The sequence below is a fragment of the Rhipicephalus microplus genome, chromosome 5 (assembly GCF_043290135.1).
Source record: "Rhipicephalus microplus isolate Deutch F79 chromosome 5, USDA_Rmic, whole genome shotgun sequence".
NCBI lineage: Eukaryota > Metazoa > Arthropoda > Arachnida > Ixodida > Ixodidae > Rhipicephalus > Rhipicephalus microplus.
The window spans coordinates 195,556,065-195,576,839 of record NC_134704.1 but is presented as its reverse complement, the minus strand read 5'-3'; the positions used below and the strand labels follow the sequence as shown (position 1 = coordinate 195,576,839).

Genomic DNA, 20,775 nt, shown 5'->3' with positions numbered 1-20,775 from the left:
TTCAGGGTAGACCTGTGCACCAGTACCAAAATTTCCGGCGGCGGCGCATCATTGTTTCCACCTTCGGCAGTGGCGCGGCGCGGGGGAGGAAGGTAAGATTAATATTCGAGAATTGGTGTGCATAGAAACTTGTCCCTTGAATTTCGAAAGAAAAATGTTCCCCAAAAAGGCAAAGCGATTACTATAATAGCAGCATGTCTTAATGTTATTTGTTTACAAAGACATCTCAGTTTTCAAGACATAGCAGGTGTAAATATAAATATTCAGCACCTTGAAAAAAATACAATTTGACAAATTACTTGTTCACACAAGTCCCGCTGCGGTAGTCCAGTGGCTAAGGTACTCGGCTGCTGACTCGGCTGCGGTCGCGAAATCGAATCCCGACTGTGGCGGCTACGGCGGCTGCATTTTCGATGGAGGCGGAAATGCTGTAGGCCTGTGTGCTCAGATATGAGTGCACCTTAAAGAACCCTATGTGGTCGAAATTTTTGGAGCCCTCCACAGTGGCGTCTCTCTTAATCATAAGGTGGTTTTGATACGTTACAGCGCACATATCTATCATGTTTATGCAATTCTATTTTCTAAGTGCTCAGCACCAAGTCTACGCAGATATCCATCAAGCGTATTCCCATGGCGCACATACTATAGAAAAGCAAAAAACAAACAAAAGAAAACGGAAAAATTCTGAATCGATCTAATGGGCACAATATTTAAAGGATCAAATTTCTGTGTACGGTGAGAAGAAGATGCAACGAAGAATATGGGTGCTAGAACATTCGAACAGGTGTAAACCTTCTTGTTTATGCACGAGAATGACATGATTGCAAGTGCAACAATGTTCAAGAAGGGCTGCAGCGATAAAACATGCACATGTGAAGAAGGCGAGGAAAGCTGGTCATAGCGACAAAGTATAAGCACTATTGCATTTTTAGGGGCGAAGCTTATTAAAGCGGCACCCATTTGTCCCTCGTCGTAGTACGTAACATGTCTTACGCTTTGACCTGCAAGGTGGTGCCAGTGAGAGATTTCTCTTGAGCACTGTTGAACAATAAAAAATTTGCAGCGTGCGCGTTAACTAAAAGCTGAATTCTCCTGTCTCTCATTCCCCATTAGCAGCCATTGGCATGTATATTGAGCACTATCTGACAAGAAAGGGTTGCTACGTTATACTCGCTGAGCGTAGCCTCCTTTGTTTTAGAAAGGTTTAGCGAGCGTTGGGCCGCAGTGCCATGAATACAGTGAACTAGTATATACCATGAACTCGAGGTGGTTAAAGGTGGGAAGTAGACACGAAGCGCAAGCCGTAAGGAAGTGTGCGTGTGCCACCTCTCGTTTAGTAGTTGGAATGTCCGCTGGATGGCGGTGCTTCTATATGCGGAATATATGATGGAAAGATTTGAGATGATGGTACTTGGAGTGTTGACTACCTAGATGGACAAACGAACACACAGACAGATGCATGGACGGACACAGGAATGGTTGCACAGACGGACCCAGAAGCAGATGCATGGACGAACGCAGGGATGGATGCATGAACAGATGCACGCACAGATGGACAGATGGACGCACGGATGATAACACAGACGGATGCATGGACAAATGGAAGCAAGAACGAATGGAGGGACAGATGCTTTGCCCCCTCTCCATCATTCACCCCGTGAATATGCTGCCATTTTTTTTTAAACAGATGGTAATAAACTTATGTCATGTTGTGGCGAGGCCACCAAACAGCCAACGCACATTCGAGACTGACTGAAGTCTTGTGCGCTGTAAGTCAGGATTCTTTTGTCGAGTTGCTTAACGTGCATTGGAGACACCAAAGTTTTCGAAGGCTTTGTTGGAGATTGTTTCGACATGCATATGCCATTTTCAATAGCTTGTGAGAGTTACACCAATGTATTTAAACTAGATAACACTTACAGAACTACACCATCATTAGTATATGTAAAATGGAAAGGCTGTTTCTTATTTGAAAAGGTTGTGACTACAGTCTATTTCAAAATTGCCATGTTTCATTCCCATTTTGAAACAACGAAAAAAAAAACACACTATTCAGCGCACCTGATCTTGAGTATTAGAGACAGTTCTACAGAAAAAGTCGTCGTATGCATCCATTCCAAACTTATTATGAATATCACCGATAATTTGTGGTCACGGATTACGGGAGGCTGCTGCGTGGGATGAACTGAGACAAGACTCCGTTAACAACAAAACCCATTTTATGAACACCCGCACAACACACCCCCTATATATAAATATACAAAAATGTAGCAAACAAGTAGAAATAACTACAATCTAAATCACTACTAACATATTGCCACTTGCCTAATAGGTACGGCGAGCGCGAGCCATGGCTGCCCGGTAGAATGGAAGAAGATGTTATGGGGCAGTGCGCGCACTGGCTAGTTGTTATCGAGTCAGCCATCTTGCCGGTTTTCTGAGCGTCTCCCTGCCGGCTCAGTTCTTCTGAGTAAAATACCTTTCGTAACACGTGACAACTGGTGGATGCGCTCGGTAACTCCCAGCCGATGTTCCAAACGCCTCCAGGTAGCCCGGTACTTGTAGTGACAACACCTGTCCACCGCACAAACCGAAGACTCTGAGGGCTACCTCCTGAGTTTGAACCTATGCCCGAGATGACGTCAGTGACATCCCCAAACGCTGTGGAAGGCGCTGCAGCAGCGCCTACTACGCTGCGGAAGGTGTTCTACGGTTCCGTCTTGGAGGATGTCGAGGACTGGCTAGCTCAGTTTGAACGGGTCTCGGATTGCAATGATTGGACTGACTTCGGCAAGATGAGAAACGTGTATTTCAGCCTGCAGGACGGCGTTCTTACTTGGTACGAAAACCGTGAGCCATTTTCCTCGTCGTATGCTTTTCGTCGTCAGTTGCTGGCAAACTGGGCCAATCCCAATCGCCGTGAACGAGCCGAGCAAGCGATTCAGTCACGCATACAAATCCCGGACGAGAGCGTCATGATGCATGTTGAGGACATGACGGGCCTCTTTTGTTGAGCCGACCCCGACATAGCAGAAGTAAAGAAGCTCCGCCATTTATTGCGAGCAGTGAAGTAGCAGCTTTTTGCTGGCCTTGTTCGCTGTCCCCCAAAGACAGTGGCAGAGTTTCTGACCAAGCCACAACTATAGAACAAGTGCTGCAGTAGCGCTCTACTATGTACGACGGTCAAGTGAGTGTCGCTTTATCAGTAGGCCAGATTGGAGGTGTAGGAAACAGCATCAACATTGAATCAGGAAGCAGCATTAACATCGAATCTTTCTGCGACCTCATTCGATCGGTGGTGCACGATGAGCTACAAAAGAGTGAGTGCCAGTCCCAACCTACTGGGGGGTCCATATGCAGCATCGTCAGAAACGAAGTACAAGCTCTGCAAGTGCCGCCCTCCAGTTAAGTTCCGCCTGTCCAGACGGAGCCACGCCGTGCAGCATATGGGGAAGCTGTCAGTCTATATATTCCTGCTTCACCCCGCTTCGTTAACCCTATGCCTCAGGATACACTTCCTTCGCTGCAGCCAATTCACTACTTGGAAAATCGACAGCCACTTCCAAGAAAATCCGACGTATGGTACACACCGGACAGACGACCACTCTGTTATCCCTGTGGTGAAGCAGGACATGTGTACCAGGAATGTCCCTATCGCCGCCTTGGCCTACAGTGTTTCGCCGTCGACTCGCCACGGCCGAGATTCGGTGAAAGACTGAGAGCTATTAAAGATTACCTCTCACAGCAGCGCATGCCACTGCGGCGGCAGTCGCGGTCCCCATCCCCAAGATGATCTCCAAATTTTCGCAGCCTCCCAGGGGCAGCGCAGGCGTGCTCACCAAGCCCTAGGTAGAAAAACTAACGACAGTGACTTTGTGTCGCGAGGCCGCTGACACTCAACGCAAGCAAGGCCTCCAATCGACGCAAGCACGAACCCACGGCTATTCACCGACAAAAGCGATGAAAGCCGGAAGCAGATTTTCTTTGGAGATACATGTGGTAGTCGACGGTCGCCACGACATTAGTGCATTATTGGAAACAGGTGCAGACTATTCCCTCATGAGCCGAAAACTAGCAGCGCACGTGAAGAAAGTTGTTATGCCTTGGTACGAAACACAAATTTGTAATGCCGGCGAACATGTAGTCACCCCTATCGGCATGTGCACTATCAGGGTGAGCATTCGTGGACGTACATTTCTCGCCAGCTGCCTCGTACTTTGTAACTGTTCCCGAGACCTAATTCTGGGAGTCTACTTTTTGCGGGAACACGGCGCTATTATGGATCTTCGGGAGCGTACCGTGAGGCTTTCGACAGCTAGATCTACCGACAAATTCGACGACAGCCGTGACAGCACGTTTCGCGTTTCTGCCGACAGTATCACGTTACCGCCGCGTTCCAGCGTCCTAGTTGATGTGGTGTCCGACAAGCTACGGCATGATGAGGTTGTCGCCGAAGGCAACTTGGTGCTTTTGTTCGCGCTACGTGTCTGCGCTACACGCAGCATCATGACGCTTCATGATGGACACTCTGCCCTACTTGTGACTAATTTCAGTGACGAGTACCGGCACCTGTTTAGTCACACCGTTATCGCTTTCACCTACACTGTCGCCGACATTGCTGAATGTTTCGCATCTACATCAGCCGACGACGGGCTTCGACCGAAAACAAGCGACGTGACTTCATTACCTGCCAAAATTGATGTCGATTCGACCCTCTCGGAACAACAGACTAAGCTACGTAAACTGCTATGTCTATGTTAATTTAAAGAGTACTTTCGGATCCAACTAGAAGGTTCGTCGGACACCGATCACCAAACACCAAATAATTACATATACTGACGCCTCGCCCATAAAACAACACCCTTACCGCGTTTCAGCAAAGGAACGTGACGCAATAAATGCTCAAGCCGAAGAAATGCTGCAAGATGACATTATTCAACCTTCCAACAGTCCCTGGTCATCTCCAGTCGTTCTCCTGAAAAAAAAAAAGATAGATCACTGCACTTCTGCATAGACTACAGGAAACTTAACAGCGTGACTAAAAAAGAGGTCTATCTGCTGCCCCGCATCGATGATCCCCTCGACATACTGCGGCAGGCCAAGTATTTTTCATCGATAGACTTGAAAAGTGGCTACTGGCAGATTGAAGTTGATGAACGAGATCGTGAAAAAACCGCCTTTGTTACACCGGATGACCTATATGAATTTAAGGTGCTTCCCTTCGGCCTCTGTTCCACACTTGCGACATTCCAGAGAGTGATGGACACTGTTCTTACCAGTCTCTAAAGTGGCACATGTGCCTAGTTTATCTGAATGATGTTGTCGTGTTTTCTGTGACGATTGAAGAGCACCTGAAGCGTCTGCAGACTGTGCTAGAAGCGCTCCGCTCCGCTAACCTGACGCTGAAGCCAGAAAAATGTCACTTCGGTTATAAATAACTAAAGTTTCTGGGCCATGTTGTCGATGCGGATGGTGTTCGACCAGAACCTGACAAAAGCACTGCCGTGGCCTCCTTTTCTGTTCCACGTGATAAGAAGGCATTACATCGCTTTTTAAGGCTCTGCGCGTACTATCGCGGCTTTATAGCCAATTTTTTTAGAATTGCTGAACCCCTCACTCGACTCACTCGTGAAGATTTGCCATTCGTCTGGGAGGAAGTACAGGACGCAGCTTTTTCTGAACTATGGGAGCGTTTGCAGACACCGCCAATCCTCGCTCACTTTGACCAAGATGCTGATACTGAGATTCACACTGACGCCAGCAACGTGGGTGTTGGTGCTGTCCCCATCCAACTATAAGAGGGCATGGAGCGAGTGATAGCGTACGCTAGCCGCACTGTTTCTCACGCCAAGGCCAACTACTTCACATCAGAGAAAGAGTGCCTCGCTGCTGTATGGGCCACGATGAAATTTACGCTTTACCTCTATGAACGCCACTTTAAGGTAGTCAAGGTAGTAACCGACCATCATTCATGGGGCTGGTTAGCCAACCTACAGTACTCGTGTAGGTGACTGGCACAATGGAGTCTTCGTGTGCAGGAATTCGATTTCAGGATCGCTTACAAATCGGGTTACAAGCACAAAGATGCCGATTCATTGTCTCGAGCCCCTGTAGAAGTTTGTGGCCACAACACCAAGGATGATTGGTGGTTTCCTCAGAGCCCTTGCTACAATGGATCTGCTTACACGACAGCGCGTGGGCGACGAAATCTGCACAGTTATCGAAAACCTTGAACGACGTAACTCTTCCATACCTCGATGTATTTCTTGAAGCTTGTCATCAGTCTGCCTGCAAGATGGGGTCCTGTATAAAAAAAAACTCCCATCGGCAATGAGAGAACCTATCTTCTACAGGTTTTCCGTTCACTTTAATCCAAGTGCCAGCCTAAATAATCTGCACGCCATTGAAATAATCTGAACGCCGAGCTATTTAATCCATGTGCCAAACATTTAACCCAAGCGCCAACATAATTAATCCAAGCGCCAACTCACTAAGGCCGCGTGCCATTGAGTTTAATCCAAGTGCCACCGTGTTTAATCCAGTTGCCAATGACTTTAATGCAGGTGCCAGTCAGTTTAATCCACGCACGAAAACCAGATTACGGGGCGTAAAAACGGCAGTGCAATTGAAATGCAGTTCTTGCAGTATAAAATACAATAGTCGGAAGGTAGAATCAATTATTATTATTTGTATTCGCCGATAGTATTCTTTAAAAAAACTTACTGCCATGGTTCGCTTAAGCCATGTTTGGAGTGCTTATACTTTGCTATGCAAAAGTTTGTATAATGAGTGCTTGGCCCAGGAGAAATAAATTTAATGAAAACGAAAAAAACACAGAAACATATTACTAAATATTTCACAGTGCAATGAAATTCAGTATCCGTCACTGAAGCTCATAATAGGCTTTGGTACACACTACAACATTACATGACCAGGACAGGTCATGTAATGTGAACGACACACTATGTTTATTGGAGTGCCGGAACACATACTAAGAAATTAAAAACATGGTCGCGGGCAGTGATGAGTGAAAGATAGCTACATAATAAAGAAATTAGGAAGCCGTCGCGCGGCACGCACTGTTAATTAGAGATAATTCCAATGTTTGTTTTTTTTCCTGTAGTGAACATAAAACGTAAACTAATCATCCTGATGTGGCAATAAAAGTTTTATTTTACATTATTGTATGCTCTTATTTTTTATTCAAACAAAATTAAATGTCTCCGATGATATGAACAGTACTGATTGTTCGTTTAGCTTGTTAGTTTTGTGACGTACTTGACGAATGCGATGAAACGAACACAGAGAAAACAAAATATTAATAGCACGCAACTGACCTTGGGCCTAGCTTTCTTTTTTTGTGTGTACGTGTTTTTTTGCGCAGCATTATGCCTCTCATCGCACATTGGAAGCTTGCGGATTCAGTGCAATCACTAAATTATTTGCTCTGTCCCCCCCCCTCTATCTCTACACACACACGCACGCACACACACACGCGCGCACACACACACACGCACACACACACGCACACACACGCACACACACACACACACACAAACACACATATATATATATATATATATATATATATATATATATATATATATATATATATGCGTGTGTGTGTACACATACATACATATTCATATACAGGAAAACAAGAGTGATTACTACTAATTATTCAAGAAATGCAACATAGGCACAGGTTAGTGTATTTATTAAAACAGAACTGTCTCATAGGGTTCGGAGACGAATGTTCACAAGTCATCTTCACGCAAAGCGGCAGGCACGAAAGAGAAATTGTGCCGATCAAAGGCCATGCAGTCCACGCGCTGTATTTGTTGCATGGAGTGGCGAGCCGCATCCAGCAGCAAAGAACGCCTGTGCTCCTTTTTCGTCATGCCTTGCGGTGTCACTAAAACTAAATTACGACGTTCGCTCAGGTAGGCCTTCACGTGTGACTTGAATTTCGAGAAGGCTTCTTCTATAAGGTTAAAGAAGGGACTGTACGCTGGCAGGCGCTTAATAGAGTGCATGGAGTTAGCCGAAGCGGCCTGTTCTGCTCGAGCGTGAGCAGGTGCATTGTCAAAAAGGAATACAGCTTCGGCATTTGGCTCATCACGTTCTACGCGGGCCGAAACATCACTGAGGAAGTCATTAAAAACAATCCAATGAACTTTGTCCACCACAGTCCAGTGAATAACTCAATTTGCGGACATGCATGCTATAATGTTCAAGTTCACTCCCTTTGTCGTTATGGTCATGTGCACAGCTGGTTGCCCTTTAGCTGCCCTGCCGAAGTTCCTGGAACACCAGATATTGAAGTTAGTCTCATCCAAATAGAAGCGGCAAACACGCGATTCATCAGACTGCAGCCATTGAGCGTACAGCATGCGGCTGTGCTTGATATCGTCACGGTTGCGATCTGTGGGCCTCTGCATCACTAGATTCATCGAGTAGCAGTGGGCATCCAGCAAGTGGTCGACTGTGCTTGCACTGATTGTTACTCCTGGCATTTCTTTCTCCAGGGCCTCCTTTATTTGCTTCAATGTAAATGTACAGTTTCCGTCGACAATTCGTCTCAAAGTACGCACGACGTCATCTCCAAACTTCCTTTTTGAACCCCCACCATGCTTTGATGTTTCTCTGTTGGTAGCGGCAATCGATCTTGCTGTTTTAATGTTGATGCCTATAGAGCGTCGGCCAGTTGCTTTAAGTCACCGCCACGCCTGTAAACGTCCACAATTCTATGTAGCCCTATCGACCACCGATACTCTGCTCTTTTTTCGACGATGTTCGTCGGAGCTCTTAAAGTGTGGTCCTCGTTTGCGTCCAGCCATGACTTCAAGCAAAGCTCTCTCTTCGTCTGCAAATGTTCCCGTATGAAAACACACGTTTCAAGTAAACACGCTTCAGCTACACTAAGCGTCGTCTGCTACATGAAAACCGTAGAATCTACTTTGATGCTTTCATAAAAACTTATTTCCACATGAACCCAAATAAATGCAAGTTTGGTATTTTTAAGTGGTTATTTCTGATTTCAAGAACGAATGAATATCATCTGTCGGTCACTGTTCTCCCTGGGCTGAGCAGACGACTGCGGTAGCCTCAGCGCATAAGTAGCCAAATGCCGTCTGCTCAGCAGACGACACAAATCTATGCATATGCGATAATGTAGATGGTTAACCGGAATGAAGCAGTAGCAATGCAATAAAGACTAACATGGACTCTATGAGCAAATACATTTAAGTACCCATAAATGCAATTACTACTGACTGTTTTTTTTTTATTTTGAAGCTATGACACCAAAATGTTAAGGGGAAGTCGCACTGAGCACTTCATTTCATAAGCGCTACCATGTATAGCCGAGGGAAAAGTTCTTGCTGTGACGCGTTTACGTTATTCTGACATTTATACTATATATAGTCGCTAACTGTGTGTTTCTAACGCATGGATTAAACTGACTGGCACCTGAATTAAAGTCATTGGCAATTGGATTAAACACGGTGGCACTTGGATTAAACTCAATGGCACGCGGCCCGAGTGAGTTGGCGCTTGAATTAAATATGTTGGCGCTTGGATTAAATGTTTGGCACATGGATTAAATAGCTCGGCGCTCAGTTTATTTCAATGGCATGCAGATTATTTAATCTGGCACTTGGATTAAAGTGAGCGGGAAAACCTGTAGTCGTGAAAACTGACATGCGTGACGACATTCTTCTCGCCAGCCACTATGAGCCCACATCTGGTCACTTAGGTGCCTCTCGAACTCTCGCTCGAGTTCGACAAGCGTGCTACTGGCCCAAGCTTTCTGTATCTGTTAAGGCTACTCGAAAACGATTTTCTTTAATAAGAGTCTGAATTGAACACAACTTGGCATGCTAATAGAGTTTTTTCTACTCTTTTCAAATATGTCATTTATTTCCATGTAGATTGCTTGGTTTTCTTTCTGCAGGTCAGATACTGCAAAATTATGGCCATTGTTATGCAACAATTCTGACCTATAAAAATTTGAGATAAAGCATGCAGATATAGCTGACTATGATCCTTTGGGACTGTAGAGTGCAAAAAACTATATAAATTTTGTGTGTAAAAAGGTGAAATACAATAATAAAATAGAAAAATGTACAATGGCTCTAGTTGCCAAGGGCTTTCAATGTTATGTAATTTTTGAAAAACATAATCAAGCAGCACTGACAATCTGAATATATACTTGCACTCTATGGGCCTTCATCATGCTATGTGCAAAATTTCATAGAGGTATGACAATTCTAAGTATACAAACTAGTGTGTATAAGAAGCACAGATCACACAAAACTGCAAAAGGAGAAAAACGCATTTAAAAGTTTGAAACCTTTTTTTTTTTTTTATCACGGAGTTGTTAGAAATGCATAATCTTTGGCCATAATGTTCCACAGAACTTTGAAAAGCACTGCAAGTTACTAGAACTGTCCTGCAGCATAGGTTGTGCCCTCATGGTCCTTGCGAGCACTCTCTTCTAGCCGTGCCCTTTTCACTCCACGACGACGGTGGGACCTTGCTTCTGATGTCAGAGGCTCGGACATTCTCTTGATGCGCCTCGCATCGCGGGAATCGCTGAAAGTAACTAGATCTCTAGATGGCAGTATGTTTAGCTCTTCCAGGATGTGCTCGAAAGTAGCATGACCGTTGTTGAACCACAGGATTGCCATAGCTGCGGCAGTCTCGACAACCGTTCGGGAGACAAACTTAGTCTTGGGGCAAAGTAGCCAAATTTTGCTGTTCAGGGCTTCCGATGCGTTCTGGGTTTTCCCTTTAATGCATCGAGCAAGGAGCTTTTCATACGTTAGCGGCTTATAAATGGGCAAAACAGCCAATCCCTGTGCTTTTGTCAGGAGAGGTGTGTGGCGTGGTGCAGGTTCACCAAGTGCTTCAGCGCGTTGATGTTTGCACCACGACTCTGTTCCTGCAGGGCAAAACTTGTGGCTGCCAGCATTGTCAGTAGAGCATGAGTGGAAGTACGAAGCCCATACTACAGTGTACATATCCCGTACACTCCCCCTGTTGCTTGTTATAGCAATCTGATAGTATGTTTGGAGCTTCTGAATGGGTGGCTCTTTCAATTTCTGCCCTCGTGGTAATGGCACATGCAGCTTCCATAGCGCGGTGCCAAGTCTCTCAGCCACAAGATTAGTGCAGTCTTCTTTTTCTATATTGACAGCACCATAGACTTTTGACTCTGCAACTGCACTATATGCTTTTCTGTCACCGTCACTCAAGAATGTCATGAAATGCAGTGGGGTGTCATAAGTCAATGTTCTCTGCCAAATGCGCATTGCAGCCTCCATTTCTATGGCATGGGAGGAACAGTCTGCATTTTTTCACAGACTGGGCCATGGAATGCCTGCCACACTTCCTCGTCTGGGCCCATATCCTTGTGCCTACTGCATGTCAGGCAGTAGTTTGATATGACCTCGAAGTCTAAGCAGAGGCCTATATCTAAGGAGATAACTGCGCCAATCCCGTTGTGGCTTTTGTGGCCCCTCTTCTGCTAAGTGCCGTCGAACATAACAGCCCCATCAGTTTCGCCTGCTACTTCTTTTGTCAACTCTCTGGATCGGCGCAAGTTTTCACTCACGCCTGCCATGGCAGCCGTGTGCACCTTCTTTGCTATCGAAAAAAATCCTCGGTGGTGCATTGGCTTTGGGAGTCCAATAATGGAGCAAAATCTCGACAATTGCTCATGCCCGATGCCGACAGCACGTGCAGCCACCACCGCCTTCATATTTACAGCGAAACTATCTTGGGAGCTCCCACTGTCGTACCGTTGGCTCACTCGGCTGCTGCCGTCCGCCATAACACGCAGTGACGTATAGGAGCACGAAAGAACAGTCGCTGAGCATTCGCTGTTTTCGCAATGAAGTTCGAGGAGCGACGAAAGTCCCTTGCGCTTTTCTGCCGGCTCCCGAACGGCAAGTTTTTGAATACCGCAAGCAGGGCATGCCGCACCTGCCACAAGTGCCATCAGCAAGAGGGTGTCGCACAAAACTGTCGTTGCACAAACCTCATCGCGCTGTCTTTTGTCTTTTTCGAAGAAGCCGAGCTTCTTTTCCGAAGCACTAGGTCTGTTCGATTCGCCTGCACCACGTGAACCATTTCACGAGGTGCTGCACCTTACCATTTGTTTCAGCGGTGCAGCATTGACGACCGCTGAACCCTGCTATTTGTTTCGAAAGGTGCAGAAGAGGTGCAGCACCGGTTCATGATTTTCCTGCACCTCCTTCGCTGACGGTGCCGGCTTGGTGCAGGCGCGCGTGCAGCTGAGCAGACGACGCAGCACTTAGACGTAGGTGGCTTAGGCGCCGTACCCGCCTCTACAAATGCGGTGTGTTTTGCCAAGATGTTTGCGCCTCATAAACTGTCCGCATGTGCGTTTCGCAATAGGTCAGTGTTTGCTGAATGGTGTAAATTAACCGAAAAGAAATAACACCAACACCTTGTCGGCACATCGTCATTTGTTTCGGGTGTCGTGCTGTGCCTGCACCGCTGAACTCACGCTGCACAATTTCTGAACTCCGCGTGCACAGCCGTGAACCGGTTCCGACCGGTGCAGGTGAATCGAACGGACCTACTGACGAAAGAAAGCGCAGCGTCAATCCCTTCATCGCAGCCACTGTCGCTCGCGCACTCGTCGATGCCGCCGTCAGGTCTAGCACACATAGGCGTGTTCTCGTTTGTCGCCGTCGTTCGGGGCGCTTTACGCCGCCTTCCCTTGAATTTGTGCTTCGTTCGAAACTTCTGCGGTCTCACGTTGCCCTTTTTCAGGCTTGTCATCGCGGAAATATGCGTAGACGCGCAGAAACGCAGACGGACCAAATGCCGATGGCCGCCACCAACACAGCTGACAATGACTCGGTAGCCAATGGCGATGCGGCTTAGGGTGCCGCGCGTTTCAAACCGCTCAAACCACGTGCTAAAAAGGTCTCGTTTTTTATTTTTGTCCACGTACGCAACTGGCGGTCGTCGGAACTGTAAGAAGAAGGCCGGACGCAACTTTCCCGACCAATCGCGATGGCGGGCGGCACCTGCGACGGGGAGCAGCGCGCAGTCAAAGATGGCCAATATCGGCGCAAATTCACGAAATTTTGAGCCACCGCGATGCCTTCATACACATTTTTTTGCGATTTACGGTTCGAATTTAGTTTTGAAATTTTCACAGATGAAAGAAGAAGGTTTGAAGATTACAATGCAAAAAAAAAAATCAGAATACGAGAAATTTCGCTAAAAACGCGATTTTTCGACTGCATCTCCCCTTAAGCGATACGTGAAAGGTTGCCGGCAATGTCATTGCCGCAAATCCCCGCCACTGAAGCCCGCGGGGCTTCTTCAACCAATAGAACCACCTAGGGCGCCATTCGATCAAATAGGAATGGATTTACTGAAGCCCTTTCCACTGTCATCTGCCGGCAACAAGTGGATCGTAGTAGCCACAGACTATTTGACAAAGTGCCCTGAAACAAAGGCACTACAATGCACTACGGCATCCGATGTTGCCGACTTTTTTATGGACCAGATTGTTCTTTAACATGGCCCCCTGTCGTGCGTAATCACAGACAGAGGAACAGCATTCACAGCCCAGCTCATTCATGACGTATTCAAGCTCAGCTACACGAGCCATCGCAAGACCACGGCCTATCAACCGCAAACCAACGGCTTGACAGAGCGGCTCAACAAAATAATCGCTGACATGTTATCCATGTACGTAGATGTCCACCATAAGTCCTGGGACCAGGTGCTACTGTACGCCACATTTCCCTACAATACTGCTGTCCAGGAAGCTACGCGATTCACGCCGTTCCATCTAGTCTATGAACGTAAGGTCCAGACCATGCTAGATACGATGCTTCCACACAATTGCGACGCTTTGATCAAGCCTGACGCTTTGCAGCTTACCCAGTACGCCGAAGAAGCACGTCAGTTAGCACGCCTACACATTACGCACCACCAAAGTACTGACGCATGCCGCTACAACGCTCTCCATCGACAAGTTGACTACCATCCAGACGATCAAGTTTGGGTGTGGACTCCAGTCCGACGCCAGGGATTGTCAGAAAAGCTGCTCAGTCACTACTTTGGACCGTGCAAAGTATTGCGACGCGTGAGCTATGTGAACTACGAGATAATCCCTGACGGGGCCTTCTTGCCACGGCGTCGAAGGCACCCCTCGGAGATAGTGCACGTAGTGCGACTGAAGCCGTACTTTATGCGGTAGTGCGACTGCGCATGGACCTGAACCTTATTGCTCTGTTTTTGTGTATGCGCGTATTGTCTGCTGGTTTGCCCCGCCTTTTCGTTGTACTTTAGAGCATCGTAGTGATGCTTTTTTTTTTTCAGCAAAGCAATAATGCCACTTGTCTAGTAGGTATGGCGAGCGCGAGCTATGACTGTCTGCTAGGATGTAAGAAGATGTTATAGGGCAGCGCATGCTCTGGCTAGTTATTGTTATTGAGTCAGCAACCTTGCCGGTTTTCTGTGCATCTCCCTGCCGGCTCAGTTTTTCTGAGCAAAAGACCTTTCTTAGCACGTGACAATATAAACAAATCCCTTTACAGACTAATCTGTCCTAACTATTGGTGGACATCTCTACAGCCTTAGTGCTCCTGATGGTGCTTCTTGTTACATTACTTGTTGCAACTGACGCCCTGCTCGTCAATGTCCGGATTGGTCGTGTCCTTGTCGGGGTTCTTGGCCTTCTCTATAAGCGTCGCCATTCGTGTCGCTGCGGACGTGATCACCTGTAGACGTCGTCGCCTTGCATCATTGCTGACGTGGCTGATGTCTGGGTGGTAGGACCTAGCGGCCACTGGTGATACCCAGTGCTGTCCGCTGACGTGGCCACCTGGGGACTGTCTTCGGCGGCTTGCTTCGAAAGGGGTTTGCGCCAAGAACGTCGGCGCTTGCTGTGCGCGGCGGACGTCCTGCCTTGCAGGACAGCAACTCGGCAACCTTATCTTGCGAAGCCTACGTTGACAATCCCAGCTCGGCGCTGCTCGCGCGCTGATCGTTGTTGGGGTGACGCGCCTTGGGCCTCGTTGTACGGTGCGCGAGTTCATGCCCTTTCGACTCCTGTCCACTTTTCCTGTCTTTTTTCCTCCTACGGGCTCTTGCTCATGACATTCGTTCTCCATCATTTAAATAAATAATAAAACAATTATGAACCACGAATCGTGCTTAGAGGCCTCTTCCTGATGTGATACATACTTCAGATGACTTTGCGTTGTTAAATGTAACAATTTTGAGCGTGACAGCTAGTAATCAGCTATCCACTCACCAAGCTTGTTGAAGCCAGAACATTTGTGAAAAAGCTGGAAGTTTAGCATAGTAAACCATGTCAAAGACCTTTGAGTAGCCAATAAATATGACATCAACCTGTTTTCAGTCGATAAGGAAAGAAGCAATGTCGTGCGCAACTTTAAGGAACTGTGTAACAGTAGAATAGTCAGCACAAAAACCATTTTTTATTTTATTTAATAATACTGTCAACCCTTGCTTGAGGGTCATAACAGGGAGGGAGTACAATAGAACGTACAAACAGAAAACCGAAACAACTGGCACTCAAATAGCAATGCACACAAGAAACCAAAATTGGCAGTAGTGCAATTCAACCATGACCAAAATAAGCATCGATTTCTCTGTCAAAAGATTGCACATCGGTACTATTAACAACATGATGGGGTAAACGATTCCATTGTTCTATAGCATCCGGAAAGAATGACCACTGAAAGATGTCAGTGCGAGCGTTGAAAGGTGTGATGCTGTGATCGTGAAAGTATATTGTGTGCATTTAGGTATTTTACAATGTACATATTTGTTAATAATACGCTCAAAATGTTTAGAACTGGTAGAAAGCAAAAACACTGACCTATAATTTGATATTATTTGTTATTTTCCGGGCATGTTGGCTAATTTCCACAGTCAGGTAACTGTTGCAGACTATTAATTTTTTAAATAATATAGTAAGATAGTCAGCACAACATTCTGAATACCACTTCATAAACATATTCAGAATACCAGCTGAGCCAGAACGTTTTAAAACCTCAAGATTTAGTATCAGGTTATATTTACTCCAGAGGAACTTAATTTAGGGTTGGAAAGAGCCGGTGGTTTGGTGTACGAGGAGAATGAAGGAGTAATGCCTTTATCGGTATTGAAAAAGCACAGGTTTTAAGTAGTTATTAGAGGCATTTGCTATAGCTTGAGGATTTGAAGAGGACTGGCCATTAAGCATAAAGATAAGGACATAGAATATTCAGGAGTAATTAAGCTCTAGAACCTGCATGCATTTTTTTATCATAAATGTAGCAAAGGCATTGCTGAAGTAGTACGGTTGAATCTTGATAATTCGAACTCAAAGGGGCTTGAAAATTTGTTTGAATTAAAAGAAGTTCAAATTAATGAAAGATAAATGAACTAAGGGCTCACCATGCAGTGGCGCATGTGCATTGAGCTAACACATGAGGGGGAAGTTTCAGAAAACTTGCATTTATTCACAAATCACAGGGCATCTGTCATTATTTGAAGTAATCGGTGATATACGTCTGCACACGTTTGCCTTGCAGCAAGTCAATTTCGCACACAGTTTGCAAAGCATTTCTACTTCGGCATCAGCATTCTCCTGGCTAAACGAGTTGCGCGCGACAATGTTCAGCGCTGACACTCTCTAAAGACGAGAGGCGTCTCCAATACGCAGCCGCAGGGTCACCAACACGCGACGAAAAAGGAGGAGCGTCTCCTGTGGAGAGAAGATCGGCATTTGAGTAAGAACCAACACTCCACGGCACCCCCCCCCCCCCCTTTTTCTTGCTGTCTTCGCGAGTGGCAGTGAAAGAAGAAGAGTCTTTACGTGGCAGGGACGGAAAAGGGAGAAGCGTAACACGGGCGCGTCGCAGATCTGCATTTGAGAGAGAGAGCAAATATTTCACTGCAGCCTTTTCTTTTCTTTTCCTTTGCTCGCAGCTTTGAGGTGCGGGAGATGACATCACGGGATAGGATGTGGTGCTGAGAGCATTATCGAAGCGAAATATGTTCGAATTAGCCACGGTGAGTGCTCCCGCGTTCGAAGTACAGGCCGTTTTCGCCCATTGGAATACACATAACTTTGATGGGACCTCAGCGTGAGTTCGAATTAACCAGAAGTTTGAATTAATGTTCAAATTAATGAGATTCGACAGTAGTTCCTACCTCTCTTAATTTAGCTTATAGAACCCATTTCAATGCATTAAATGAAGAAGCATTATCATTACACTTGAAATGAACATTTTTACATAAGCATTTTATGTGACGAGTGAGGTGAATTATATAGTTATAGTACTGTTGGTGTCTTGGGTTCCATTTATTATGTATTTGAGGCACATACTTTGATAGGCATTCACGCACAATGTCAAAAAACGTAAAAAGGAGCAAATTCACTACTACACTCAAGTTCCTCAAAAGATGAGGCTAAAGTGATCAGTACGGAAGTGTCATCACCATTAAGAAAGTTTAAAACAGTTTTGACCTCAGGTATTTGAGGCCACTTCAACAGCTTATGGTCAGAAAAGCTTTCAACGACTTCACATTGTACACCGTGCAATAGGAGCACGCAGCCCCATAAGGAACCCATAGGCTGCAGCTGACTCTTTTTTTCATCTGACCATGCACAACTGCAAAATGCCGGTGTAAAAGTATACACCGAGAAAAAGGCAATGTTTGTGCACGTGACAGTGCATAGAAGAATACACGAGCCGTTCGCTGACCCCTGATGAAATTGCGAGCATGCTAGCACTCGTAACCGTGTCCTTATAATCAAAGTTCATAGTTGCGGATTGAGCCTCCTACATGAGGATCTCTTCATACTGCTTCCTTTCAGGTTGAGGAGAAATCGACAATAGGCATCACATGTGCCCTCCTGGTGATGGAGATGGGCAGCTTAGTTCATTTATGCTTTAGCAGTGTTCCTCGCTAGTGCTCGTGAGATTTTGTCTGTGGGGCATACATACAGCATGCACAGTTAAATAAAGTTGATGATTTAGACTTCACATGGAGCAATAAAGTGACGACGAAATTCCCCCATAATTCTTATCACAATCAAAAAAAGGTACAAGAGCCCTCGAAGCAGGCTGGCCTTTTTTATGCAGGCTGCGCCGTCTTCACTGTAAGGAATTGGTCTGTTGGAAGAATGAAATGATCTGCGACCTCTTCCTTTTGTCACCTTTACACTTCACTACAGCCCCTTCACTACAATTCTTACAGGTTATATCTCTTCGACATTCATGTATTCATAAAGCATGTCCGCTAGTGTGAGCCTAAAGCCTATTAAAATTTCGAGATTGTCGGCTACACTCTGTTATTTCTACTAGTGCAGTCGAAAACTCGCAGTATACAGTGAAATCACAAGTTAATCGTGAGTGATAATCATGGGAGATGAGGAGAAAAATGGGCTGGGAGGAGGTGAACGCATGGTAAAAGGTGGAAACAATTTACAACTAGTATTTCTTGTATACAGACCATTTGAGATTATGTGCCCTAATCATGTCAGGTGAATCACCATTCTGGCATTTTGAAGAACGCCAAATGAATGGGAAATGACAAAAAAGAATAACACTCTCAATATTTTATCATAAAAAATGATTTAAGGTCCTTATATATAGACAGGGCATGCAAACATGAACACAAGAGAGCAGTCACGACACTGCAAACACCGCTCTGAAAAATCTTAAAAGCTGCAGAGAAGAAGGTGAAGTGTTGTATGATATGCCCGGATTACTCGCTCGGGTTGAAATAAGAAGAATGGCGCCCTGCAATTATTGCACGGTGGCGGCAGCGGTGTGGTCTCTCTCGGAACTTTGGCGGTGGCACGAGCGGAAAAAACGAGCGGCGGCAACGCACAGCTCTAATTTAGGGCACCTGAAACAATAAAGGTAGACCTCTTTCTTTTTTTTTCTTTTCTGACTCTTCAGCCAGGATGCATTTGCAAGTACAAAAAGTGGAGGGGAGACAGTCACCATAGTGCTTACTTTTAGCACAAATGACCTCCCCTAACCCCTAAAGAAAGAAAACAGGACAAAGCAGTTCTTTCTCCCTTCCTCATCGCGTCACTCCACTTTATATACGGACGAGAACTAGAAGCACATAGGTAGTGTACACCATGTGCAGCAACCGCCTCAACTTGTAACCCAAACACACTCAGAAAAAAAAAATTTAATGCCAAACAAGGACAACGAAGGAATGCACTCGGAACCCAATGACTGTATGAATAATTATCGAACAGTAGCGCCCTGGCTTTCTTTTTTTTAATAGTATTCAGTCCAAATAAAGCTTCACTATTGCACTTCTTGCAGCAATGAGTTGAATGAAAACCAGTACCATTCAGCAGGCGTCGCTGATATTTTTTAAGGAAACAGGTTAATACCACTGTCACACAGCCACCACCAAACTGCGTTGAACACCGTCAACGTAAATCTCCCCTAGGGGGTTCGATGAAGAAGGAAATGTGGCAGTGTCACGCGGCAATGACAAGGTTGTAACAGTTGCCCCGAGGGGGCTCAGCTGGCGCTGTTTGATTTTCGGAAAAGTATTCTAATTCCATCTCTATTGATTTTTTTGTGAATCCTCGTAATGCAGTTTTTACAAAAAAGCACTATTAAGTAGGTATGCGACTAACAAATCAGTAAAAATAATTTCAAATAAAAACGCATTTGCTAGATGTAGCGATGCTGCTAGTGACGCTGGCCACAATGTGCTTTCAGTTGTTTTGTTGCCTGTGTACATGCCCGGTACGAGTTTTTATGCTTCCTTGCCTCCTGAGCGCACATTTTGTGTTCTTCAGCCATGAGTGACACAGCGGACAACGTGAGGAAGTGGTATGATATTGCGCTGGTAATGACGTTGATCGGGTGGGGCCGGCCGGCCCGACTCAGGAGGCACGGTGAGTAGGGCATCGGTGTTGAGAGTAAGTGAACTATGGCGGGCGTAAATATATGTGAAAAAACACACATTGCGAATGAGTACTACAATGAAAGAATGTTTAATATTGCCAAAATGTATTATTCTTTCACTGCGGCGACTTAGTGCTAGAAATTTTTCTCTGACCTCTATACTTCTGGAAACGAGAGTACCTCGTTTCGCTGCGAAGGGAGATCGTTGAACGTCCTTTGCGAAATGCTCCGTTTACCTTCGATTGCATAAAAATGGCCGTGTGACATGGACCGTGTCTTCGTTGTCGTAACGACGAGGGAGTTAAACGGTCTTCGCGGGTGCCCATGTGACAGGGGTATCAGCCCCGCAATGAATTTTAGGTGAAGTTTACATACATTTTTCTCCACAACCGTAAGAGTTACAGCAATTATTTTACTATCCTTGTGATCATAAGCCATTCCTCTTTTTACTAAAGCAGATTTAGCGCTGAAAATTGTAACACTATTTTTTTGTAAATTTTTTACTTCAGGTACTTCATTATCACTCGGTAATAGCTATTAGATGTCATGTTGGATAAAAGCACTTCCTCACACAACAATAATTGTGCTTAAGCGTATTGCATATTATGTTACCTAAATAATAGCAAAAATCTATGATTTTAGATACTATGGTTGCTGAGATAAAGGAACACAAGTACAAAAAACATGTTTTGAGATCATCGCTGTTAGAGTTAAAAATGCTCATTATTTCAAAAGAACGAGATAACAACGAATTCATGGACCCGCTCAATAGGCACGAGCCAGATACTCATCATCAATATCAATTTTTTTTTTCTTTTTG

At 45.5% G+C, this 20,775-nt stretch overlaps 1 protein-coding gene across 1 annotated transcript in view; it reads right to left on the bottom strand.

Moving 5' to 3' along the window:
* LOC119173585 (decapping and exoribonuclease protein) overlaps positions 1 to 20,775 on the bottom strand; it is a 224,770-nt gene that overhangs the window by 2,529 nt on the left and 201,466 nt on the right. The window lies entirely within an intron of this gene.